Below are 27,683 nucleotides of genomic sequence, written 5' to 3'. Positions count from 1 at the left end.
TTGAATGTAACTCCTTGGAAGGGGTTAAGGGTATTAACACAAAGAATGATGGAAGAAGAAATAGAAGGTCTAGTCGAAGTTACAAGTAAAAGTGATAGCTTGACCAACAATTGACGGATTCGATAGAGAAGAAATAATGGCTGAATATGGCGGATATTTTTTTTTATGAATTATCTGCATTGCATTACGTTATAAGGGCTAAAGGATTATAGCTATCACAGCAATGGCCCCAGGCCTATGGTATACCATTTTTATAAGGCATGTTAAAAATTAAATACAAATTACCTTGTCAACTATACCAAATTTAATAAAACAGCAGACTCAGCAGATCTATTTTATTAGGAAAAAACAGTTTTTACATATTTTTGTCTTCTCGGCTAAAATGTTGATTCAATACTAATCTAGTTTTATATTCACTCGTTTTAGGTTTCCGGGCTGAGATTTTAAGATTATTTTTCTTCCCACAAGTAACAATTTTCAAAATATGAAACAATTTTGCAATGTTTCTACATTTTTGGCACATAGCCAGTTTGAAGCTCCCCCCACCCTCCTAAAACCCAAGCAGTACTTACGTGTTATAGCGACCACACTTTCTTCCTGATCATTAATGAAACCAGTTTTCTGTGTCCACTCAGAAATTATCAGCTTAGCCTGACCAAGAGAAACTAATTGCGGGTATGTTTTAATTAGATATTTCATATATAGAGGTGGTTAGGTTAAGTATTTGATATGTGTTCTGGGCGGCCTGCTTTTTCATAATTCTCAGTTATATTTTCCTTTATTTTGTTACTAAAGTATTATATTTTCATCATGTTTTGGTATATTTCATTGGAATTTACCTAACTTCACTCCTTTGGTATGGTCGCTATAACACGTAAGCACCCCCAAGTAGGATACATAGAATTTAGCACAAGACATTCTTGAATACCAAAAAAGAAGCGAATCTTTTATGCTATACATAGATCATTCATTGCTTCTTGATAAGAGATAATCACCACATTCAACCACCCATTGTATATCTTAGAGAGCCATGTGTACCACAGTTCCGTCACGCGTGGCACAGTCCCACAACATTTGACACATGCCACCTTTTGCAAGTGATTTCTGAAAGTCGGTACCCCCCCTGGTCACTTTTGGAGGCAACGCAGTGGTTGATTACTTGTTTTTTATCTGAACCAATTGGTTTCTATAAAACTATATTATAAAAAGCACCCAAAGTATTAGCATGCACGCCAAAATGCAAGGTAATTGAAAAACAATATCTCACTCTTATTAATCCAATACTTCTATGGACACTTTTTTTTTATAACAGCACGAAATCATTCAGCGATTCAAGAAAATGGAGCTCAGCACTTACCTAAAGGTACATCGCACAAAAGACATGCAGCTGCCATTGCACCAGCACTTGCACCCTAAATTCGCTCAAGAAGGAGATGTGGTGCATATTTTCGAAGACAAGCCGCAACTCCAACGTGGTAAATACCCATAAAACCACATCCAGCAAATGACAAATTCATCTCAGCTGTAAAGAAAAACTTTCATAACTATCTCAGAGGTATATATCCCTTACTTGGAGGGGTGGGTCTAAAATCACCAAAAATGTATTATTACGACATTTTTTTAAACAGTATTCATGTGTGATTACCTTTTATAATGAAAATGAATACCTTTTTAGCCCTTATACATTGAAACAGTGGAAATTAAAAGGTAGCCTAATTACTGAGTTATATTCAAAGAATTAGTCTATCAATTCATTATCGCACTGTTAATAAAATTATTAGTTCAAGACAATTATTAAAATGACTGCCCAGAGACCTATCTGTTTAAAAATTACTGTAAATGAACAAGTTATAAGTCAAAAGATAAATTGACTGTCAGTTCTTTTTTTACTTTTATGCATACATTAATAATTAAAGCCTCAGTAAGTCCCAAGACCGATTTAATTACGCAGGATTAAAACCTGACTAAATCTTCTCCAAAGGAATTCTAAGAAAACGGAGCAAGTTCTTAGAAAATCTTAACCGACATTTGGAATAACTTTAAAAAGATACTAAAAATTCCAGCTCAATCGAAGTAGACTAGTTGAAGTGCAAGTGACTAGAACTCTACAGCTGTTTCTAGAGAAACATGATGACCAGCACTTTGCCTTCATAAAACTCAGGGTAAATATTTTGCAGTTCATATAATTGACTACCAATAAAGTGAACATGCCACTCGATGCCTTTTTTTATGTTCTTTAGAAATATAATAATCGTTTCTATCACAAATTCAAATTTAAGCCTTTTTTGAGCTCTTAAAAATGACGAATTTTAAATTAAAGTATGCGTTATCGGTCGTTTTCGACAAAATAATACTACGTTTTCTCAGGGCTGAAATTATTTATAGTTCGGTTAGTTGGATTAGGTCAAAAAGTGCTCAAATTTGAATTTGCGATAGAAGCGGTTATTATATTCGTAAAGAACATAAAAAAGGCATCGAGTGGTATGATCACTTTAATGGTAAGTCAAGTATATGAACTGCGAAATATTTACTAAAATAAGTATGAGAAAGCTGGACACAGTGGCATAATTCCGTCAAAATCCTTGGGAGGGGGCAAAGCTGGAGCCTTTACCTCCTAATCAAGACAAAATGACAGTGAAAAATGAAAAATGATCCATATAGTAGGCAACCACAAAGGCAAAGATAAGCTAAAGAAAATTTACCTATTTCTCTGGATGCTTGAACTATGCAGTCTTACCTTAGTTTTGACAAGATTTTTTTCCAGAAACAAAATTTCAGCAGGGGGGTATCTGTGAACAAACTAGGATATAGAGGGGATGTTGCCTCCCCCTGCCCCATGGGAAATTGCGCCCCTGGCTGGACAACACATCTAAGAGGGATTTTATAACTTTAACCAATTTTTTAAAGCTATTTGGTCAGTAATTTGCTAGTTTGTATATCTCAGGGGAAGGAGGGACACCAAGGTTAATTTTGGGTTCAGCACCACCAACCCTAAAAAACAACAACAAAATAAAACAACCAATCATAGTGATGCAACCTAGTTTCTCTCAATTAAGAATTGGTGGCAATGAGTGCTAGCCTGGTAACCTGTAGGCCATCTGTTGGACAAGCCCACTGTGGTCTGTTCGTCTCAATTTTTTAAGTCATTACAAAGCGAGTCTACAATGCTGTCAACATCCCTTGAAAACTGTGAGGAGAACAGGGTCATTTGAAGCCCCCTCACTAATCCTAATCAAATTATTCGAGAATACGGTTTCGCATCGTCAGAAGTGACTCTCGGGCAAATTATTTTCTTTATAGGTTTTGGTATATATTTAAAAAAATCTCTGCCTAGGCCTTTCCTAGAAGATGAACATTTTCTAGGCGAATAAAAAACTTAGGTATGTAACAAATTATCCTATTGTAATTGTAGGACTACCCCAAGTAATAAATACATAAGTTATGAGCTTACAAAAATAAAGCAAATTATAAGAGTAAACTCAATCTAAACTCGCATTTCTTGTTTTAAGTGTTTTATTATTCAAACTCAGGCATAAACTAGTTGTAAAATAACATACGAATCTTCTGTCCTATTCTGTGTAATGGCTGAGGTATGTCTATGACGCCATTCTTGTTCCCCAGCCTATTGGCTGAATTCAGAGGCGTGCGCATTTGGAACCTGATTTGTTTAATAGGAACAAAAAAGATTAATGAATAAGCCTATGTTATGAATTAAAAACAGAACAAAACAATATTGGCACTGGTTTTCAGGGACAATAAACTACGTCAAAGTTGAAGTATTTGAAATTGTTGAACCCACTCTTCCGATTTATTAAACATGCTGCGCCAGACTAGATTCTTTAAATTTGTGCAGAAGCTTCAACATTTCTGAGCCCTTTAGTGGAAATTCTTTGATACCCCCCCCCCTATCCTACAGTCAGGCCGTTTGAACATCAGGACCAGATATAAGCTCAGTGGGGGATAGAATGAGGGGTGGAAACCCTAAACATAGCTCATTAAAATTGGAGTTTTTTCAGATCTCAGCCAAACTTGTTCGACCAATTCAACATCTGTGAGGAGAAAAAACGATCCTAGTCTTTTGTCATCAAAAATGGGTCGTCTGATCTCAACCAAATTAGTTGGAGATTCCGAGGTAATATCGTGATTGTACTTTTTGGAAGTTCGGCCTCTAAGGGGGCAAGTTGGGGTCTTTCTACTTTTGCCACCAGCTTGTCTACCAGAAGGTGACGTTGTATCCCAATCAACCTTGGTGTAAAGTAATGTTTGGTGGCATATGTTTTCCCATATTTGTAATAGAAATTTAACTGGAAATTAAAAATGGGGGGTTAATGGGGAGGTGGAATGTAACTGAATATTAAATAAAAAACAAGTTTTTCAGCCCCCTTGGAAAGAGAGAGGGGTTTCCTGGCGCAATTTAAACAAAAAAAAAATCAGAAATTAAATAAGACAAAGTTTTTTCAACTGAAAGTAAGGAGCAGCACAAAAACTTAAAACAAACAGAGATTATTCTATATATTAGAGGGGTTGCCCCTACCTGAACACTCGTTCTTAATGCTAAATTCGTAAGGCCTTTTAAAAATATCTTCTCATTCAAAATCAAGGGCTATTGTGTTTGAGTAATCGTTCCTAAACAACCAGGACAAAAAGTAAAAAATTGAGTGTGTAACTTAAGCAAGTAGAATTATTTCTGTTCATTTTAAGTTTTAATGTTGCTCTTTACTTTCAGTTGAAAAAACTCGTTTTTTCAGACGTGTTTTTTTTCTCGATTTATGTCAGGGAATTCCCTCCCCTGTGTAACATTTCTCCTGGAAATTTCCTCCTGACGGAAAACTATCCTGTTGAAAATACCCTCTTTCTCTCATAAAGTTACCCCGAAAAATGTCCGTACATTTCCGAGTAACAAATACTATATATGGACAACATGGTCAAATTACGTAACTCACAGTTCTTTCTTCAGGGACTATGGAGGGTCATGTCTTTATCAAAAGCATAGTTATTGAGGAGGTAATTGTATGATTTAGCCCCTACCGAGTAATCTTCTAGTATGTTTCTCTGAAGCTCAGTCCTAATGAAATATACCTAAATATCATAAAAATATAATACTTTAGAAACAACATATTTACACATTAGGGAGGGGGGGTAAAGTAAAGAGGGTTTGCATGCCTAACTCGTTGGGTACAATTATTCTCTATATTATGAAGTAAGAATTGTTTTCTAACTTCAAACTGTCCAAATACTTTAACCCCCCTCCTAATGTGCAAATATATAGCCCAAATTATATATTTTCCATCTATTCTGTCACTTTTCTTTGTTTTGCCTCGAGCTAAGCTGAAAGAAACTTACGAAAAATAACGATTCTATAATGTGTCAATGGATGAACAACTTGAGCGGTAGGGCCTATATCATACAATCACCATTGGACCTTTCGAATATGCTGAATCTCATGGCTATCTTAAAATTGTGATCGAATGGGTTTGGGGAGGGATGGGCATGGAAGGGGGGCCAGCTCTACTTCAATATTTTTGGCCATTTGAAATGGGCACTAGAACCTTTGATTTCGTTCGAGATTTCGTTCGAATGAGTTATCCCCCAATGCTCTAGGACCATTGGCTCGATACGATCACTCTTGGGATGAACATAAAAAGAACATGGAAAATATCAAGAGTCAGTTTTTTTTAAACAGTTTTTGTAAGCTCCGAAGCTGTAATTTATATTAGATTTAAGTTTCTACTTAACTCTTTACTTTTGTCAGAAAATCTTTTTTCCTTACATTAATAATGAAAGGAAGGTTGTGATTGAACAGAAGGAGAATTCATTTTACGGATGAAGGAGAACAAATTGTCAAAGATTGAAATTTTGTGACATCCCTCTGAGGCCAAACAAAAAGCAGGCCGTCCCAAAATGGAGTGGGAAGAGTTTATAAAAAAGGATTTATTGGTTGTTTTAAGTTTGAATAATTGTAGGATTTCACGTCTGCTCTTCTTGCGGCTCCTCACTTTTCTTGCAAACTTTGTTTTCATTTGTTATTAAAATTAATAAAATAAACAGTTACAGAAAAAGATTTGTTTGTAACATATATGTTTGCAAACTGAAGTGGAGGTTGCCGGAACTACTATTTGGAAGATGAATGTTCACATTTTCAGTGCTGACATGAATTCCAGAATAGACATCTAAAATAACTAAGCCGCTGATCCAGACTGGCTCCATTTATATCCACTGCCAATTTTTAAGTCTTGTCGGGATTGAAAAGCTACGTTCGGCAGACACAACATTCGCCGTGAGCTAGATGAAGATATTAAGCAGATCACTAAATCAACGATGTACGTCGCCGCCACAATGCTTTACCAGTTCCTTAAGTGAAGAAGGAAGTAAACGTCTCTGCTCTTGCTGCATACTTGTGACATGAACTCATACTTACCAACAAATTTTCCCTTCTTTTTTTAGCTTCACTGACACTTGTTTAATGCATAAATATATGCTTGCCAGTGTAAAGTACTATGTAAATTGTATAACAGAGTCAACAAAACTGAACAACAAAAATGATATACATTCCCATCACATTACTTAACTGGTTCTTCATGCGAAGAAGGAAGCATTGCTTTTGTAGCTGACACAAGTAACCCAAGAACCTGGTCTTTTTAAAAAGAAATACCTACAACTGCAAATTTTTCAGTCGTAAGCCACATGACAAATGAACGGTTGGAATATAATATTATAGAACCTTTTCATAGGCAGCGCAATAGAGGTGCTTAAGCAAATAGCGATGTGGGCATAATGTGTTATCATTATTTTTTTTTTTTTTTTTATTATTTTAGATCACGGCACTTCGATTCGAAGGAGTTGTATTAAAAACTTTGAAAGGGGCTCATTCGATTCGAGATTGAAAGGGTCAATGCTCTTTTTAATAGTCGAAAGTGATTGGAGGGCAACTAACCTCCTCCCGTGCCCACCATTTCCCCAAACACATCCAATCAAAATTTTGAGACAGTGATTTTGTTCACGTAGCTGAAAGGTCCGGAAACTAAGTCTTTGAGGATAACAATCGTCCAGAGTCCTCAAAGCAAGGGTTGTTACGCCCTGGGGGCATATAAGGTTTTTATAGAAAGGGTTATCATAAGAAATTCTAAGGGGCTCATTGGACTGGTAATCGGAAGTTTTACTACCCTCTTTAAGATTCAAAGTGATCCGAGGGTGGATACTCTCCAAACACCTCGTATTTTCCCAAAATGCATCTGATAGAAATTTTTAGATGGCGAATTGTAGTCGTAAAAACTTCAAAAAGGGTCGTTCGATTGCAAATTGAAAGGGATAGTGCCCCTTTTAATAGTCAAAAGTGATTGGAGGGCAACCAGCCCCCACACCCACACCCCCTTAATTCCCAAAACACATCTAATCAAAATTTGGACATTGCCATTTTGTTCAGCGTAGTTGAAATGTCTGGAAATTATGTCTTTAAGGATGAGAGCCCCCCCCTGCAAGCCCTCAGTGCAAAGGTTGTAAGTTATACCCCGCGGACATATAAGGTTTACATGGAAAGCATGGTCGTAAAAACTCCGGAGGGGGCTCATTTGTTTGGGAATCAGATGTTCTAGTGCCATTTTTATGAGTCAAGGTGATGGAAGAGTAGTCCCTCCCCTCATGTCATATTTTCCATATGGCATGTATGCAGGAGGAGGGCCTTCAGGCCCCCATAATTTTGTGAAATGTTTAATTTCCCCATAGTTTTTTGGGATTTCTGGCAAAAGTAGGACATTTATTAAGAATCTAGATGCATGTGTGAAGCCTTTTTTGGGATTTTACAGCATGTAATTATCCGGTCAAGTCACTGCCCAATTATTAACCCATTTCCTGTCTAGCTTTTTACCCTCTTTGAAGTAATTAATTATTTTTTTCGTAAAGAGAGTTTGCTTTCCACATCAGAATAGAATTATCGCTGATATTAGGGTGTTTATTCCCCCCTTTTCAGAATAAAGCACAGCTTTTAATGGATCAATTATTGAAACTATAATTTTTCATTAAAATCGACGTTTTCGCAATAGAAGAAATATCCCCCACATCACACATATTGCACTGTTAACCCTAAAAGTTCACGAAAATAGCGACTAAGACCACACTGCCTTTCCATAACAAACAAATACAACGTAGAGACAATAGGGAAAATTTCAAGACAGTGGAAATTATTTTTGTAGATATTTCGGCCCTATGTCCAAGGGCCGTCTTCAGTACAATACAAGAATAAGAGAGAAACTATATATATATATATATATATAAAAGAACTTTCATCAAATTGTGAGGATTAAAAACTGAATAATTAAAAACACTTTTTAAAACTTTTTTAAAAAAAATAGCCCTAGCATCCTTACTTCAACGAAGTTCAACCAGGACTGGTGAAAAGAATGAAATGAGAATATAAGCTCATTCAAACTGAAGAGAATAAAATGATTAGATGCAATTTTTTAAAACTAATCTTGCTTGTTTAGCAGCCTGTCTCAAAGGCCTTTTCGTAGTTGGTTCAGTACTATTGTAAATCGGTTTAGTAAAATATTTTGTTAGATCATTTTTAATTAAATTTGAGTATAAAGAATTTAGTGAGTATTCCCCCAAGTCCCTGTTAAAAGAAATATTATTATTTATTTTGAGATTAATTTCGATTGGTTCTCGAACCACCTGTTTTATTCCCAAATCATTACTTAATAATAAGTAATGATTTAATAATTAATAGGCATATATTTAATAATCCGTCCCACATTATACATTTTGAAAACTCTTCACTCATTAGTAATGATTTTAGATAGATTTTTTTAGACAGTAATTACGTTCAGCATGGTTGAAAGGTCCAGTAATTATGGTTTTGGGGACGAAAAGTCCCCGCAGCCGTCAGGACAAGAACTTTAAGTTATACTATTTGCCCATTATTAACATATACATGACATCCACAAATATATGATCAGAATTTCTAATGTCCCTTTTAAGAGCACATAATCAAATATGACACATGTACACAATAACATAAAACATATGTTGTACATAATCAGAATTTCTAGTGCCCTTTTTAAGAGTCAAAAGTGATTGGAGGGCAGCCATCCCTCTCCCATCATGCCCTTCATTTTTCAAACCATATCTTGTACAAATAATTGCTCAAATAGGGATAAATCGTTTTACTAAACAGTGAAAAACAATGACAAAAATATTTATTAAAAAAAATCATTTAAAAAAAATATTTTTTTTATAAAAAAAAAATATTTCGATTGCATACACATCGACCTGCACATGCAATCACCTGCAGATAAACACTAGTTTGTCTGCTAATCTGCTAAGAAAAGAAAACATTTCAGTTTGGTTTCTAGCCACATCTCAACTGTGCTCATGCTTTGTCTCATTTTCTCATGCTTTGTCACGCTGAGCTCGTGCTCAGCGCAACGGCACTGCCCAAGTAAAAAGCGATGTGTGCACAATGTATTATTTATTTATTCATTTATTTATTTGTTGTTGTTTTTTCTGACCAAGGCACTCCGTATAGGAGTTGTTGTAAAAACTTTGAAAGAAGCTCCTTCGGTTGGGAATTGACACTTCTTGGCCCTTTTTAAGAGTCAAAAGTGATTACAGGCCGACCAGCCCCCCCAACCCTAACAATTTTTGAGATAGCCATTGCGTTCGGCATGGTTTAAAGGTATTGTTGTAATAATGGTTTTGGGGACGATAATTCCCCGCAGCCTTCAGGACAAGGGCTTTAAGTTATACTATTTGATCATTATTAACATATACATGAGATACACAAATACATAATCAGGATTTCCAATGTCGTTCTTAAGAGCACATAATCAAATATGACACATGTACATAATAACGTAAACGTATTTTGAACAAAATCAGAATTTCTAGTGCCCTTTTAAGAGTCAAAAGTGATCGGCGAGAAACTAGCTCCCCCCCCCTCACACCTTCTTTTCTCCAAATGCATCTGATAGAAATTTGAGATAGAAAGTTTGTTCAAACTAGCCCATAAATTATAAAATAAGGCCTTTGAGGCTGACATAACACCCCAGAGCCAGGGGGCAAGGATTAAAAGTTATACCCCTGGGGGATATAAGGTTTTTATGGAAGAGATGGTCATATAAGCCTTAGAGGAGGATCATTTGATTGGAAATTAAAAGCTGAGTTCTCTGTTTAGAGTCAAAAGTGATACACCCCCCTCCAGAGACCAGAGGTAAGGATTGTAAGCTATGCCCTGGGGTCATATAAGGTCTTATGGAAGAGTTGGTCCTATAAGGTTTAGAGGAGGCTCATTTGATTGGAAATTTGTAGTTTCAGTCCCTGTTTTAGAGTACAAAGTGATTGGAGCCAGCCGCCTCTGTCCCTGCCCATTATTTCCTTTCAAACAGGGATAAACCTTTTACTAGACAGTGAAAAACAATGATAAAATTCAGGATATTTCGATCACATACATAGCGACCGTCACCAGCAGAGTCATACTAGTATATTTGGTTGTCTGCTAAAAAAAGAAAACGTTTCAGTTTAGTTTCTAGCCGCGGCTTGGCTGTGCCTATGCTCTGTCCTTTGCTGTGACCGCATATACTGATGCTGATAAATCAAGAGGAAGTATTGTGCTAACAAGCATTTGATGGTCTTATTCACGCCAATATGCTACTCGGTGCAACAAAACCTGGGGTGAGTCCTCCGTACATCAGAACCCTACGAGACATATATTCTCATCTTAAATGTCACCTAGTTCTCCATTTATCATTTAAACCAGATGTCCCTTCAATCTACCACTCTGCTTATAACCACACACCCACTTTTGATACTTTCGTCGACGTCAAGAAAGGCACCTTTCAAGGTGCCGTTTCTTCCCCTTCACTCTTCAGTAATGATATTTTCAATGCACAATTTGCTGATCCCTCGTCTTTCATACTTGCTGATCTCAATTTGTCTTTCGTCCGTTATGGGTGCGACTTTTTGAGTTTAATTTTAGACCATCTAGCGCATTAAAGATGTTTTCACATCGTTAAAGTCTGAGTATGCAAAAGTTGGTCTTGAATTCAATACTGAAAAGTCGGCAGTTGTATTCAAGCATATTGAAGCAAGCACCGCCAGCAGATATTCCTCTCGGGAAATAAATGAACTTGAACTTGAAGAGCAGCATCAAGCCAGTTGATCACATTACTTACTTTGGTCCTCTCCCCCCTCCCAATGGTTCCTCGATAAAGAGCACACGAGAGCTGACATCGAACGCCGAATAGGACTATCGCATGCTACTGTTTATGACAAATAAACTACATTTCAAACGCCGTCTTCTTTTGAAAATTTTTGCTCTGCCACTACTAGGACGTAGCTTCAATATCAAATTGGAATTTTCAGCGATCTTGTTAGAACTATTAATTTTCACCTCTGCCATATACAGACTTAGTTCAAGCTTGAATTTGCGCTTGCAAAATATACGAACCGAATTCACAGCGCTGGTTCTTGGCCTTCCTCATTGGTTCCAGATTCTCAGCCAAAACTTCGAGTCAGAGCAGGCTTTTTGAAGTAGAGTGTATGGAGACCTACCGAATTTTTATTTTTTACTCTAATGCTCTTAACAGCAGCTGCCATGGACTCTGCACATTTCAAAGCATGAATAATTTCTGCACAATAAATATTTAATTGAAGGCAGATCTCTGGGTCGCTACAACTTCAGTTTACCTGGATTAGGCGAAATGGTACTCTTATCTTATCAAGGATCTCGTCACGAACTCGCTAAAACGGCGAGAGATCTATTTTTCCCACGTTTTTCGGTTTCGCCATTTATGATCACGTTGAACGTTGGGACCTTGGATAGGAACAGCTACGGAAATCGGCAAGTGGTAGCTATAAAAACCTTCCAAATTAGCTTTCACTTCATAATTAGCGCTTCTGGGATATAGCACGTGATCCAAGTTTGTCACAGGATCTTTAGTAGAAATGTACGAATACGGATTGTCTTGACGCAGCAGGGTAAAAGATTCCGGTAAAATACTTTTGATGAGTAGCGCGCGAGAATACTTTTCATCTGCCAAATTACAGTTAAAGTCTCCGACTTTCTCTATAACAAACTATACAATCGAGTCTATATATTTGGGCTAATAGTCGGCGAATATTGCTATCTTAGTGATGGTTTGCGAGAAGTTCTTGGATACAAGCTCTTTACCTTGCTCCTCGATACCTTGCTCTTTATGCTAGTTTTCTTATTCCTTTTAGAACAGTTTTTTTTATCCTAATTAAATACCCTTTGTGTTTCAGGAGTCGCTCTTAAAAAGTTGAGACAAATAGTCAAACTCCCTCATATATGGAATAATTTTCCACTATTTTAATTTTAGGGCTACTCCTTACTTTCAGTCGAAATTTTTTTATTGAATTTCTGAAAATTTTGCTATTAATGCCGGTAAATCTGGTCTTCCCTTCATGAAAAATTCACTTTGTTCACGGGAAACTTGTAATGGAAAAGTTCTCTCATGTAAGCTACCCCTTCTTATAAAATTACCTACGGACAATTCTATCCACTCTGAAAATCCCCACTTAAAATTTCATCCAGACGAATCCACTTGAAAAATTCTCCTTGTAGTGCTTTCATCTGAAAAAGACCTTTAATTTATTTTAAAACACTTTGTTTGGTGAGGCTTTAAGCTGGGATTCTAACCTTTATAATGTTTTAATGGTCCTGAGGAAACCATAGAAAACAATTAGAAGCGACCGAAGGAAACTGCTGATTAGACCTAAGATGAAACCGGGAGGAAAAAAAACTTAAGCGGCTACAAAATGGTTATTGAGTTGCGCTACTTTTCCCTATTAATGGCACATTAGTGTACTTTGCGTTAGCCTCCCTCAATGAGATCTGTATAGTGTCAGGGAAACATATGAACAAGCATTAAAACATGTTGATTAAGGAACTTCGATAGAAAGATAATAAGCAATAGCTATAAGAAAAATGTTTTATTTTGATAATTCATTGCTATATTTAATTTTTCTCTAACATTATATCATCTCAGAATGCGACTGTCCTTACTGTTTCGCTTAAATTATACTTTCCTAAATTTCAAATTAGTTGTATATTACGTTATCCAGAATAAAAATGATTTTCTGGTTTATGAGAATTCCTGTCTATATGCCCTTAAGCCAAAGTGCATTAGTAGAAAAAAAAAAACAACAATAAACAGAACACTTAGATTATCACTTTACTGCTTAGTCTTTGTTGTCTATGGGGTGTCTAAGAAACTTTCTGCAAAATAAAATGTACGTTTTTGGGGGAGATGGTTTTGGTTTCGGCTAAAGTTCTGTCTTTGCATAAGCACAATTAAATGAAAACTTCAGTAGTTAATATGTTTCAGCTAGTTATAGATTCGTTACATGGGTTAAGGAGTAACAGTATCTGTTCATGTGATACCTTCGATAACAGTTTGTACCTATTTGTTTTAAATTTTAAACCAAATTTACTGTTTTGTAGGAGTAAAAAGGGCAAAAAATTACAAATTTGTTGTAGCATTTTGTTATTTTAAAATGACTAAATCTTAAGATTTTGCTGGAATGAGCTCGATCTTGACATCCTAAAACAAATATTACCGTTATGATCACTCGAAAAAACAGCTAAAAAACGGACGCATATCCCTAAGCATCTTTGTTGGGAAAAATATACAATTTGTATCTTAAATATGCATTAGATTTAAACCATTTTCTCACAAACCGATTGTATATCAACATAAAATACAATTTGAAACTGTACAATATTCTACTAGTCCCTTTTTTCCAAAGTTAACTGATCAAAATTTTCAAATAGCCATTTTGTTCAGTATAATTACTAAACAAATAGTAATAATTACTATGGGGAGTAAAACTACACCCCAAAAGCCACGGGGAGACGCCTGTAAGCTATGAAATTTGTCTAATCTTTACGCATAGTATTTGTTATGGTGAATTATACATTTTTTGGGGGGGGGATTTGGTGCTAGGGGTGAGTTTCTTTGGTAGAATTGTTCGTGTAGAGGGACATTGCACGTAGTGGGGGAGGGGTATTTTCCATGGGAAATTCTACCTGGGGCAATTTGAAAGAATTCCTGTTCAAAATTCTTTTAATTGTTATACTTTCTCTTTGCCAAGTCAGTTTTGTAGTAACGATGGTTCTAGTATAGGCCGCAATAGTTCACACGACGAGGATAAGCTTTTCAAGCCCCGCCCCCTCCCCAAAGTTACTGTCCAATGAACTATCTCCCAGGTGTAAGTGACGCAGCATTCCAATGTCGCAAGCGTAGGTATTTACGAACCTGGTGGTTATTACACAATTTAGACTAGACTGGTAAATTTATGGATTTGAGTTCTTTTAATGCTAGAAAAACATTTCTAAGAATAGGTCTAGGTTTTCCCTAGCTTCCAATATGGCATAAGTAGGTAGGAAGTATAATTAAGCCTATACTAAATGATCCTCCATTCTCTACCCCTTTTTCCCCACCCCACATTACTCTTAATTTTTATTTCTTATTCATGTATTCCTAATTTAAGGCATGGAAAAATTACATATGACCCGATACAGTTTTAAAATAACCTGCATTATGCGTAGCTAGCGTAGGAAAGCTGGACAATTTTATGCATTGCGCGACTGCACAGTCCATTTCATATGAGAAGCCTCTGGCTGCTCATATGCTTTAATAGTAAAAAACCCACCGAAAGCTTTATCATCTCACAAAACATGTAAAAATGTAATCGAATCGGCGGTTGGTCTAGAATAATCCGGTGATATTGAGATCCGCCGAAGAATGTCTGAACTTTGTGTCGTAGTTAACTGCTCAAATAAAGCTGAAAAGATTGCAGGTTCGCTGAAAAACATTGACCCGAATTCGAATTCGCATATTGTTACTCCATCTATTGTCCAGAAAATAGAAAATACAGCAACAAAGACCATTAGCTTGTGATGGCGAGTGAAACTGAGGTGTTGATTTATTCCTGGAACTTAAATAGTAAATTTTCAGAGAAGCTACCGCTGCTAGAAGAGATGCTACTTTTTTATACCAGGACAAGCTTAGTCTTCAATATATTTTGAATGGGTTATTATTCAGTTTGGAAAATTTTAACTGATTTTTTTTTAATCCAAAGTAAGGAGCGACATTAAGACTTAAAACGAACAGATTTTACTCTCTATATGAAATAGGTTATCCCCTTCGCAATCCCTCGCTCTTTACGCTAAAGTTTTTAATTGTTTTAAAAAGTAAAATTGTGGCAAACAGTCAAACTTTAGCGTAAAGAGCGAGGGATTGTGGAGGGGACAACCCATTTCATATACTGAGTAATTTCTGTTCGTTTTAAGTTTTAATGTCGCTCCTTACTTTCAGTTAAAAAAACTAATTTTTTTTTTTAATTTCTGAACGTTTTTGAATTAATGCATGTTTGATTTTGGCTCTCCAAACATAAATTATTAAAATGAAATTTGCATATTAATTCTTTTTTTTGGCTAAATGGCTTTCTCTTAGTTTTGATCAGACGATTTTGAGAAATAAGGGGTGGGGAAGAGCGAGGTATTTATCTCCTCCTAAATACCTCGCTCTTTATGCTAAATTTTTTTTAAACCCTCATATTCGTAATAATCTCTGTTCGTCCAAGGAAAGATTTCTCCAAGGAAAGATCCTCCCACATAGCCCCCCCTCCCCCTCAACCCCACCCCCAAACCAAAAAAATCCCCTGAAAACGTCTATACACTTCCCAATAACCATAACTGTACGTAAACACTGGTCAAAGTTTGCAACTTGCATCCCCTCCCCCAGGGACTGTGGGGGAGTAAGTCATCCCCAATGACTTAGTTCTTATGGTTTTCGACTATGCGGAACAAAATTTTGATCCATCGACTTGGGGAACGAAATGAGCGTGGGAGGGGGCCTAGGTGCCCTCCAGTTTTTTTGGTCACTTAGAAAGGGCACTAGAACTCCTCATTTCTGTTAGAATGAGCCCTCTTGCGACATTCTAGGACCTCTTGGTCGATACGATGACCCCTGGAAAAAAACAACAACAACAAAAAAACAAATAAACACGCACCCGTGATCTGTTGTGGCATTGTTTTCGACTATGCGGAACAAAATTTTGATCCATCGACTTGGGGAACAAAATGAGCGTGGGAGGGGGCCTAGGTGCCCTCCAGTTTTTTTGGTAAACAAATACAACGTAGAAACAATAGGGAAAGTTTTTTCAAGACAATGGAAATTATTTATGTAGATATTTCGGTTGAACTTCGCTGAAGTAAGGATGCTAGGGCTATATTTAAAAAAAAAAATTGTTTTAATAAGTGTTTTTATATTCAGTTTTAATTCTCACAATTTGATGTAAGTTCTTTTATATATATATATAGTATTGTATTGTGCTGAAGACGGCCCTTGGACATAGGGCCGAAATATCTACATAAATAATTTCCATTGTCTTGAAAAAACTTTCCCTATTGTTTCTACGTTGTATTTGTTTGTTATGGAAAGGCAGTGTGGTCTTCGTCGCTATTTTAGTTTTTTTGGTCACTTAGAAAGGGCACTAGAACTTTTCATTTCTGTTAGAATGAGCCCTCTTGCAACATTCTAAGACCTCTTGGTCGATACGATGACCCCTGGAAAAAAAAAAAATAAAAAAAAAAAACAAATAAACACGCACCCGTGATCTGTCTTTTGGCCAAAAATACGAAATTCCACATTTTTGTAGATAGGAGCTTGAAATTTTTGCTATAGGATTCTCTGATACGCTGAATGCGATGGTGTGATTTTCATTATATGAATTTTAGGGAATGTTTTTCCCTATTTTCCAAAAAAAGGCAAATTTTCTCAGGCTCGTAACTTTTGATAGGTAAGACTAAACTTGATATAACTTTTATATTTAAAATCAACATGATAATTCGATTCTTTTGATGCATCTTTTAGCATCAAAATTCCGTTTTTTATAGTTTCGTTTACTATTGATCCGGGTCGCTCCTTACTACAGTTCGTTACCACGAACTGTTTGATCTATTATTATAATTAGAACCTTTGCGAATCTGAACTGAAAACTAAAATAAAATAAAAAATTGAATTTTTTTCAATGAAAATATAGCACATTTAATACGTTCTTCAGAAGTTGAGCCAAAAATGTTTGATTGGGTATAGCTTGACCCCCCCCCCCTCCACAGAGCCTTAGGGATATGGTCTTTAAGTTACAAAAGTTGCCCATTATTTACAAATAGTATTTGTTATTGGGATATATACATACATTTTTGGGAGAGGAGGGGGGGGGCAATTTTCAGCTGGGGGTTTTTCCAAGGGATATTTTAAATGTTTAGGGGAGTTTTCAGGGAGTGAACACTGCATTAATTTGCCAGAATTTGTATACACAATTATTTTTATATGTCTTGCTTTCTCTTTCCCGTCTCGATTTTACGTGCGGAGTGGTTAAAAGTAATTGTTTGGGGTAAATATTCACCGGGAGTGAATTGCCTAAAGGATACTTCCCAGGTGAGGGGGTTTTTCCGTGGAGATTGGGTCAGATAATTTTAAAGAGATCATAAATAAAATTTTGAATAGCAAGTTTTTTTCTACTCAAAGTAGAGGTGACATTAAAACTTACAACGAACAGAAATTATTCTGTATATGCAAGGGGCTGTTCCCTCTTCAATGCCTGCTCTTTAAGCCAAAGTTGGACTCTTTCTCAATGCTTTATTTTATCTGATATGAAAAATATATTGTTCAAATTTATATCTCTGCTTTGTCGTTTCAACAGTATCATGGCTGATGCTGGTCCGATTTGTAGTGGTAGCTTGCAACTTAGTTAGAGAGGATCATATCTGTGAGAAGTCCCTTTCTATTATTTATTTATTGCCTTATATACACTATACGCCATAGCTATACGAGATATAATTATACGACAGGCTGACATCCTCAAATTCTTGTTTACCCATTATTTACCAGCTTTATTTTTAGACGGGTAACCTTCACCTACGATCAAGTTCAAAAGGCTGACACCTTCAAACCCTTGTTTATCCATTTTTATTTGTCTGCCCGTATTTACCTTGAGCGTTAGATAACCTTCAACCTATAGTCAAACTCAAAGCTTTAATTTATTACAAAACCGGACCAGAGAGGGCCCCTTAAAAGCGAATGTCAGAACAATATTCGGGGAGTTCTGATTCACAATTTCTGGACGACAGATAGATATAACAACCCTGCTACTTATATTTGGCTTATCGTTTTTCCTCTTGGACCAGCATTCTTTCTTGGATACTAGCTTTTCAATTAATACGAGGGACAGCCTGTCGTGTGTATTTACAAGATTTAACGTAAGTTTTTTTATTTTCCAGATTTATATTTCTTCGCCCAAGCAAGGACTTTTCATCAACGAGAAAGAACTCTCCAGCTCAACTTCTTTCCACTTTATCTTTCTTTACCTGTTTTTTTTTTTACATACTCCTTCTAAAATAAAATTCCTTGTCTTGAGAGATTGTGACTTATAATAGGACTTAGGGAACAGATAGACTGTTGCCATAGTAGATAGAAAAGTGAACCTATTCGCACATTGAATACTAGTGACACGCTACCATAATTCAAAGCACTAGTATTCGCTTACTCACCCCATAGGGTGGGACCTTACAAAGTGGTGGCTAGCGGTGTTCTTTTCTGCTCTATGGTGGCATTCTTACTGTTTTCTATCTATTTTTTTCATTTGATTTTTCCCCTTACAATTTTCTCTTCGCCCGAGTCGGCTCATTTTTAGCAAAGGAGATTCCCATATTCCTATCTATAAGCTAGAATTTTCTTGTCTATAGACTAATGTACTAGTTTCACCAAGTACGATAAGTTTTTCCTCATTAATTTATGAGTTTAGTCTCTTTGCATTATCCATAGATCATTTTTTTTTGCATTTTCTTTACTGTCTGTAGCATCAATAGATTTTCATTGACTCATAAAATTAACACAGCATATCTGTCTCCTAATAAATTTTATTGCTTCTTGTAAAGATTTACGATGTCCACCAGAAATTCAAGTAACCCGACAAATATCCCAGATAATTCTCAATTAGCCTACCAACAGGTCCCTTCTCAAATAACCCATCAGATGGTAGTTGACCCTTTTTCACACATTCAAACTTTAACAAAACCATCGGAAGTAAAGACTTGGATATGACAACTTAAAAGCGAGAAGGCTACTCTAAAATGGGACGATGATTATACTTTAGTTATGGCGTCAAACACCTGTAGAGGAATTTTCCAGTGGTATGTGGACGAAATAATTGAGTCGGGAAACACTTTTACGCTTGACGACCTATGCGAAAAATTGTTAAGAAATGTAGGTGCTAGAAAAACCCCTCGGCAATGTCTGCAGGCAATAGTAGAAATGAAGCAAAAACCAGAGGAAGCTGTCTTTGAATTTTATATGAGATTAAAAACGGGAAAGATAGATTATTGTAAAGCAGAAGGGTTAGACAACTCAAAAAGTATAGATGCATTTGCCTTAGTCGATTCAATTGTTCTGCAAGCGTTCGAGACGGGGCTGCGGAGTGAGCTCCAAGAAGCGGTTAGGTTAAGACAAGATGATTATGATAATCTAGACGAAGCACTCGAAATCGCCCAAACTATCGAGTCAGTAAAATCTAGCCTCAGATCTAACAGCCAAATGGACCAATTTGAATATCTTACGGCAGGGGTCGCAGAAATAAATATTAGTAGAATCAGAACTCCCCATGGGCAAGCAGGAAGGGCTGCCCGTGGTAATTACTTTTCAAATCAATACAATTCTTACCAGCAGGGTCCACGCCAGATGACCCGGCACCCAAATACGGGGAATACTTTTTTCAATCTAGAGATTATCAAGGGCTACAGGGATCGCATTTACAAGGTTCTGGGAGGTATTATGAAAGAAATCCCAGAGATAGTTATAATTATTAGAGCCCTAGAGGTCATTTTGATCAAAGAGGTATTGTCCTACATCATTTTATGTATTTATGTTATTCTATTTTGGTTTTGTCTATATTAGTTTAATTTACTTTATTTTTAGGTTAATATTTTTTTTTTCACAATTTCTTTTACGCTCCAACATACCTTATAGCGATAACTGTTGAGTTAACCATTAATAATAATAAAAGAATAAGATTAGGGAAATCAAAATGAGAGGATGCATGTCTTATGTCGATGTAACAGCTGAAATTTAGGTAGGTTTTTTTTAACTCATGGGATCAATTTGTCACACACATACAAACCCCTCCCCCCCAGATTTCCTGGGTATTTAAAGTAAAAGCTTGCTTATGTAAATGTTGCCCCAACTCATGATGCGCCCAGGGATTACTGTACCCCCTTCCTTAGCTACGCCATCGCATACGAATGCGTCACGTTGTTTTTGTAATCTTTGAATTTAAAATATTAATATATTTTTATCTTGTTTTTGTCGGTCCTTCCGACCTTCTATGAAATAAAAGACGCCACTCGGCTGTAATTTCACTTTGGTCCTTGATTTTCCCCTCGTAAAAATCTATTAATACAATATTAGTTTGTTAACTCTGTTGAACGAAAATGGATGCAGGCAAGGTCAAACTTTAAGGGAAGGAAAATTGGGAAAAAAGAACTCTAGGGGAGAGAAAGTTGAAGGAAAGTCAGAACAAGAAGTTTAGGGGATGGAAATTTTGCTACCCACTGCGTGTACATCGTTTGAGTCGTAAATAAAAAAAGAAAGAATAAATATTAAAATTTAAAAAATAGAAATGTAATTTTTATTTGATTCAAACTGATTTCTACAATACAGATGCCACTTGGCTGTGGTTACTTGGCTGGCTTACTGAAAGATGCCAATCGGCTAAGGTAATTCAAAAGATGGTATGTCTCAGCATAAGTTTTGAAGAGAGGGAAGAATGGCAGAAAAATTGATTTATTTTTCACTTTATCGGACAATTATTTCGCACAGGTTATTTCAAACACGACAATTATTTCAAACACGACATAAATCTTCAATTACTATGTGTTTCGGTTTTACGGTTTACTTTCCGAACCTGAACTACGATTTTTAACTACTGTTTCGTGAACCGCAGTTCATACGATGATTCTGACAGGGCCTTGGTGTCAAAGGTTTGCTTCTTTGTCAGCAAGTCAATTGTCATGCTGTCAGACAGAAACATAAAATGGCTCTACATTAAGGGGAAGCTCAACCCACTTGATGTATTAATCCAACCACCAGACGAAACGCTTCTTCGAACTCGACCTTTCTCACTCGCGGATGAAGAAGCAGTTTTTTTTGGCAGTGACAGTACAGACAGAATCAACGACAATGAATTCAACTTCGCCGAAAGGAAGTTTGGACTTTCTAGGTTTGGAAGTTCAACAGATTAGGGAGTACCAGATGAACGACGTAGAATTAGCACCAATTATAAGCTTAATGCTTCAGCACGGGACAAATGATTACGCGAAATTTGGATTTAGTAGCACAAATGGGGATGCCCTGCAAAGACAGGAAGACCGGGACGCCGGGTTGAGATTTAATGAAGATAGAAATGGCAAAAATAGCCATATTACAGTTAGTCCACAGGACCATGACTCCCTAGGAGAGGCTGCTAGTCTCCAAGACCAGCCTGATTATATTGATACTTCGGAAAGAAATGAGAAACTGAATGATATGAAAGGAAATGAATGTATATTTATAGATCTACAAATGAATCCAGGAAAGCTTGAAAAGTTACTGGAAAAGTGGAATATTGTGCCATGGCTGCAGAAGGAGGTTGACAGGCTCATTTTGTGGGAGAGGATTTTGTATCGGATGCCGCCACCGGGAGAAGGCAGAAAATCAAATGCGCAAATTTTACAACTACTGATTCCTAGGTGCCTGATTCCTGGTGTTTTCCAACTGTCGCATTCACATGTCCTCATGGCCGCCCACCAGAACGCGGAAAGAAGCCTAGTCAAACTAAGAAATTTCTGCTATTTCGACAAGATGTCGACACATATGAAGAATGAGGCTCAGAATTGCCATATTTGCATGCGTAGAAATATTACCCCCACAGTTGTGCCCGAGCTACAAAAGAATGTCTCCGCTGAAATAAGCTTTGAAACGTGGTGTTTGGACACTTTAGATCCTGGAGGCAACAAATATGTCGTTCTGAGTAGATATCCGTACTTCCTTAGTTGTCTTAGAACCCGTACCTGATGTTACTTCAGATACTATTGTAAATTTTTACTGCGTCGCGTTATTTCTTATTTGGAATGTTTCGTTTTCTATTGACAGATTGTCACGCGCCTTTCCGCTCAAGTCTTTTCAAACGACTTATGAGTTCCTTGAAGGTGAAAAAACTCTTCACCAGCCATCGGGGTCCTTCCACGAATGGAACAGCAGAGAACAAGGTCAAACTTCTTAACCCCCGCTCTGGATACGGCCTTGGCTAATAGTTTTTGACGTGCTTAAATAGGATCGATGTTATTGTTTTGCTATTAAATGCCATTACTATAGGTTCCGCACAAGGTGGAAATTGCTTTTTCTAATTTCAATAATCACATTGTAAGACTGAGGGGTAGGAGCACTTGATGTTAAAATAAAAATCAATAAAAAAAAGTCTATTTTTCCAATCTCTAACTGCTGATAAAGCTAACTTCAGTTTAGGTCAGAACAATTTTGGTGTGGGATGTGTTCTTTTATATAGGTATCATTGTATATGTATATGTGTATGTATATGTATCATTACAAAAATTAGCCTGGTTTGACTTTTGTTTTAAATTGTGTTTGTTTATATTCGCATATATGTATAACTGAGTGTTTCCACTCTACTAATGTCGTATTAAAATATTCGATTACCAAAACACGTAAAACTATAGTAGGATACTTTCTGGGAAAAGTATAAATAAAGTAGAAGTTATAATATGTCTATTTAACTAAGGTTTAAAGACTTGAATCAAGACAGACGGGCTGCTCATTTGAATTTTGGGCATACACTTTAAAATATTTAAAAACGAAATGATAAAAATGGTAATTTATAAGCTACGACTATCTTAGGACATAAAGGTTTTAGTCAATGGCTTAGGGATCATTCTGTCGCTGTTTAAGAATTGATTTAAGAATTTCTATGTATAATTTTATGGACCAAGTCCATAAGTCGATATCACCATCCACCTCATCCTCCCAAATCCGTAAGCGCTCGCCATTTCTCCTAACGGAAATCTTTTGGACCTGGTTAAAATTGTAAAATGTGAACTCATGTCAACTTCAGAACATTTAATAGTTGTGTGCTATTTACCACTGAATCGAATAGGCAGTGAACTTAACTTGTATGAAACAACATCAGTGCCGTACAGAATAAGTGACTCCCAACATTATATTAAAACTCAACCTTCTTCCGACTTTTTGCTGTAACAAATGATGCTGATTCATACCTGTTATTGAACCGTTATGATTTAGAATTTAATTATGTATTCTATAAACAGAAACCCATTTGTGATAGCCATATAGCTCTGAGAAAAGCTAGCTTCAAATCATGCTCATATGCTGCTTTTACAGAAGATACAAGTGCAACTAACCAGTTATGCAAAAGGAAGGTAACAGCGTTCTCCTCGCCATTTGCAGCTGTTTTAGACAAAGACACCTATGTCTTTGCAAGCCCTTCGTCAGGACCAGTTACCCTGAATGTTGTCTGTCCTGAATCAAATTTATTTTTAACTAATCAAACTTATAAACATTATTCAATCAACGTTAGTGAGGCTTAAGTTTTTTCTATCAACAGTGAGTGAAAAATTAGTCATTCGTCTTTTATATTTCAAGATTTTTATAACCCTGTCACTTCGTTTCTTGCCAAATCTTTTTCACCCGTATCGAGGTGGAAAAGCTTATTTTACCATTAGATCAAGTTACGTCAAAATTTACCATTAAAGAACTGAATGAGTACTGGCAAGAAAAAATAATATCAAAAACTAATAGTATTGACAAAACTATTGAACTTCCACTCGAACTCTTTTTGACGGGCGAAACAACCAGTACTCATCCACCGTCATTAACACCAATTTTTATACTCTTAACTATATTAACAATTGCAGTTATTTTATGTATATGCATGTCTCTGCATTTATACAGAGAACTTTCTGTATTTATACAGAGTAAATATTCTAATACAATGTTTATGCCTATCCAAAATCTGAGGGAAGAAATTCCTCCAGAAGAAGGAGCCTTGTGAAAAATTTATATTGTGACTAAATGCTCAAAAAGGTTGATCGAAACTGAAGAAAAATTTGAATTTTTAGCTGGGAGCCTACTATACATAAATAAACATTAAATAAGGTTTCAGGGAGGAATTTGGAAAAGAGAAAACAATTACTTCGATATTATCCCCCCTTCATATTCATTACTTGCTCTTCATAGCTTAGCCTAAGTTATTAAATTTCCCATGAGAGGTATTTACATTCTTCAAAGTCGAGTGGTTGACAATTAAGGGTTATTCAAGAACCTTATTGCAAAAAAGGGACGTGCTACCGTTACCTGGCAAACGAAAAAAAATGCACCCCTCGGCAAAGTAGTCGATATAATATGTGGTTAGTCAATCCTATATTTTGACACCATATACAGATTTGCATAAAACCCCTTCTGTCTGCTCAGGCATGTCGAGCTTATATGACATAACAAAGGGTCAACAATCTGACGAATAGTACGTAAGTATAAATATACCACAATCGGGAATTTTCATAACTAGACTAAAAGAAGTATATTGGTAGAAATTTTTTTTTTACCGAAGTATTTCAAACTCTTACGAAAAGTTTATATCAGTAAAGATATTTGGGGTATTGCACCAGGGAGATTCATTTAAAATTCAGCTTCGAATAACCGCTAACGTTAGTAAAATTTGTGTAGTGTACCGATTTTAAAGAAAAGAAAAAAAAAGGACCCTTGAAAAAAAGAAGACACTGAAAAAAAGGAGAACGCTTGGAAAAAAAAAACAAGACTGGAGAAAAAAAAAGAAAAAAAGAATGATAACTCCGGCGATCCAAGAAAAAAAAGGAAACAAGGGATAAACAGATTTTTTATCATCTAATTCAATTATTTCTTGATGTTCCTTGTGAAAGAATTTTGTTTTGTCAAAGATTTTGTTCTGTCAAAGATTTTGTTCTGTCAAAGATTTTGTTCTGTCAAAGATTATGTTCTGTCAAAGATTATGTTCTGTCAAAGATTTTGTTCTGTCAAAGATTAAGTTCTGTCAAAGATTCAGTAGTGTTCACTTTATGTATTTGTGCAGTGTTAATCCTTGACGAGTCAATATTAATATTGACAAGAACCAATGTTTTTCGTAGCTTTGCCTTAGTGATGGTATATCATTGTATAACCATATATAATATGCTGTGTAATGAGTTCTTGTTCGACACAAGTTTAAATTCTAAAGTTGACATAAGTTCACACACAAATCAAAGTGACTAACTTATAGAGCAAATAATATTAAGGGAAGAAATGGATAAACGTGATGACATCTTTAATCACTTTACTAATACACCGTACCTCTCTTATAATTATTCCAAAACTATAGTGAATTCCCTCGGACAAAGTGAAAAAAAATCAAAAAGAAAAAAAAATTCTTTTTCGTCATGTTTTTATCATTTTTTTTTCATGAATTCTTTCATTTCATGAAACCTAATGGGTTAGGGTGTTATAGAGATTATTTTTCCAGACACTCCGATTTTTAGTATTTAATGTTCAATGTTTAATACCTTCTATTTTTCAGATTCTTCTCGTATAGTAGATACCTAGATGATACAAAATTACACACAACAGTTTTAAACAACACAAAGGCGGCTTGTTGGTGTAGCACCGAGCCGTGCTTTTTTGAAGCTGGGGAGTATGTGAGAAGTCCCTTTCTATTATTTATTTATTGCCTTATATACACTATACGCCATAGCTATACGAGATATAATTATACGACAGGCTGACATCCTCAAATTCTTGTTTACCCATTATTTACCAGTTTTATTTTTAGACGGGTAACCTTCACCTACGATCAAGTTCAACAGGCTGACACCTTCAAACCCTTGTTTATCCATTTTTATTTGTCTGCCCGTATTTATCTTGAGCGTTAGATAACCTTCAACCTATAGTTAAACTCAAAGCTTTAATTTATTACAAAACCGGACCAGAGAGGGCCCCTTAAAAGCGAATGTCAGAACAATATTCGGGGAGTTCTGATTCACAATTTCTGGACGACAGATAGATATAACAACCCTGCTACTTATATTTGGCTTATCGTTTTTCCTCTTGGACCAGCATTCTTTCTTGGATACTAGCTTTTCAATTAATACGAGGGACAGCCAGTCGTGTGTATTTACAAGATTTAACGTAAGTTTTTTTATTTTCCAGATTTATATTTCTTCGCCCAAGCAAGGACTTTTCATTAACGAGAAAGAACTCTCCAGCTCAACTTCTTTCCACTTTATCTTTCTTTACCTGTTTTTTTACATACTCCTTCTAAAATAAAATTCCTTGTCTTGAGAGATTGTGACTTATAATAGGACTTAGGGAACAGATAGACTGTTGCCGTAGTAGATAGAAAAGTGAACCTATTCGCACATTGAATACTAGTGACACGCTACCATAATTCAAAGCACTAGTATTCGCTTACTCACCCCATAGGGTGGGACCTTACATATCCAATACTAAGAAATACATTAGTCCAAAAATACTGAAAATATTGATATCGAAACACAAACGTACTCTTAGAATCGCTATGTTCGTAAACCTTATGTATTAGATTTACAGCCCCTTGACTTGAATAACAAAGAAAATCTATGGGCTTGAAAACTGGAAAGGTTGATTGAACTATGATATTTTGCAGCAAGGGTATTTTCCCCTGTATTTTCCTCCGTAGCTCGTGGGGCACTGGAATATCCTAGAGAGCTGTTTAATGGCTTATTTGAATAGAAATTGATTTATGTAAAAAGTTTTTCTATTTAAAAAAATAGTTATTAAAAAAGAATCAATTTTAACCCAAAAACTGTATTTTCATGTATAAAATTGATGAATGACGTCATAATCTTAGGTTGTAACCATATATGGTTATAACAGTAAATGCGATGTTATAATGTTAGCCATAATTACATCAGTACAGAACCACTAATGTTGGGACGTATTAACACTATACGATGGGACGTATTAACACTGTATTTGTTGGGAAATAGTATTTTTCTACATTAAAAACCAGAAGATAGTTGTTCCAGCACTGGGACAGATGCTTTCGTATCTATACTATACAAAGGGACGTATTAACACTGTTTGTTGGAAAATAGTATCTCCACGTTAAAAAGGGGAAGACAGTTTTTCAGCACTGGGATACACACAATTTTATCTACACTATACAAAGGGACGTAAGAACACTGTATTTGTTGGAAAATAGTATTTCCATGTTAAAAACAGGAAGATAGTAGTTCCAGCAATGGGATAGACACTGTCGTTTCTAAGCTATAAGAAGGGACGTGTTAAAACTATGTTTGTTGGAAAATAGTATTTCAATGTTAGAAACGGGAAGATAGTAATTCCAGCAATGGGATAGACACTGTCGTTTCTAAGCTATAAGAAGGGACGTGTTAAAACTGTGTTTGTTGGAAAATAGTATTTCAGTGTTAGAAACCGGAAGATAGTAGTTCCAGCACTGCGATAGAAACTGTCATATCTATACTATACGAAGGGACGTATTAACACTGTGTTTGTTGGAAAACAGTATTTCCCTGTTAAAAAAGGGAAGAT

General features: G+C 36.0%; 1 protein-coding gene and 1 long non-coding RNA gene across 2 annotated transcripts in view; both read left to right on the top strand.

Annotated features, from left to right (window-relative positions):
- The window catches only part of LOC136025409 (phosphoinositide 3-kinase regulatory subunit 4-like), a 419,187-nt gene that overhangs the window by 342,674 nt on the left and 48,830 nt on the right, over positions 1-27,683 (top strand). The window lies entirely within an intron of this gene.
- LOC136025411 (uncharacterized) lies at positions 4,035-26,434 on the top strand. Its single transcript, XR_010617088.1, has 2 exons — positions 4,035-4,132; positions 26,301-26,434. It is a non-coding gene; the product is annotated as an uncharacterized LOC136025411 (long non-coding RNA).

This window comes from Artemia franciscana, chromosome 3 (genome assembly GCF_032884065.1).
Source record: "Artemia franciscana chromosome 3, ASM3288406v1, whole genome shotgun sequence".
NCBI classification, from domain to species: domain Eukaryota; kingdom Metazoa; phylum Arthropoda; class Branchiopoda; order Anostraca; family Artemiidae; genus Artemia; species Artemia franciscana.
Note: the sequence above shows the minus strand (reverse complement) of the source record. Positions and strands in the feature narration are given on the sequence as shown.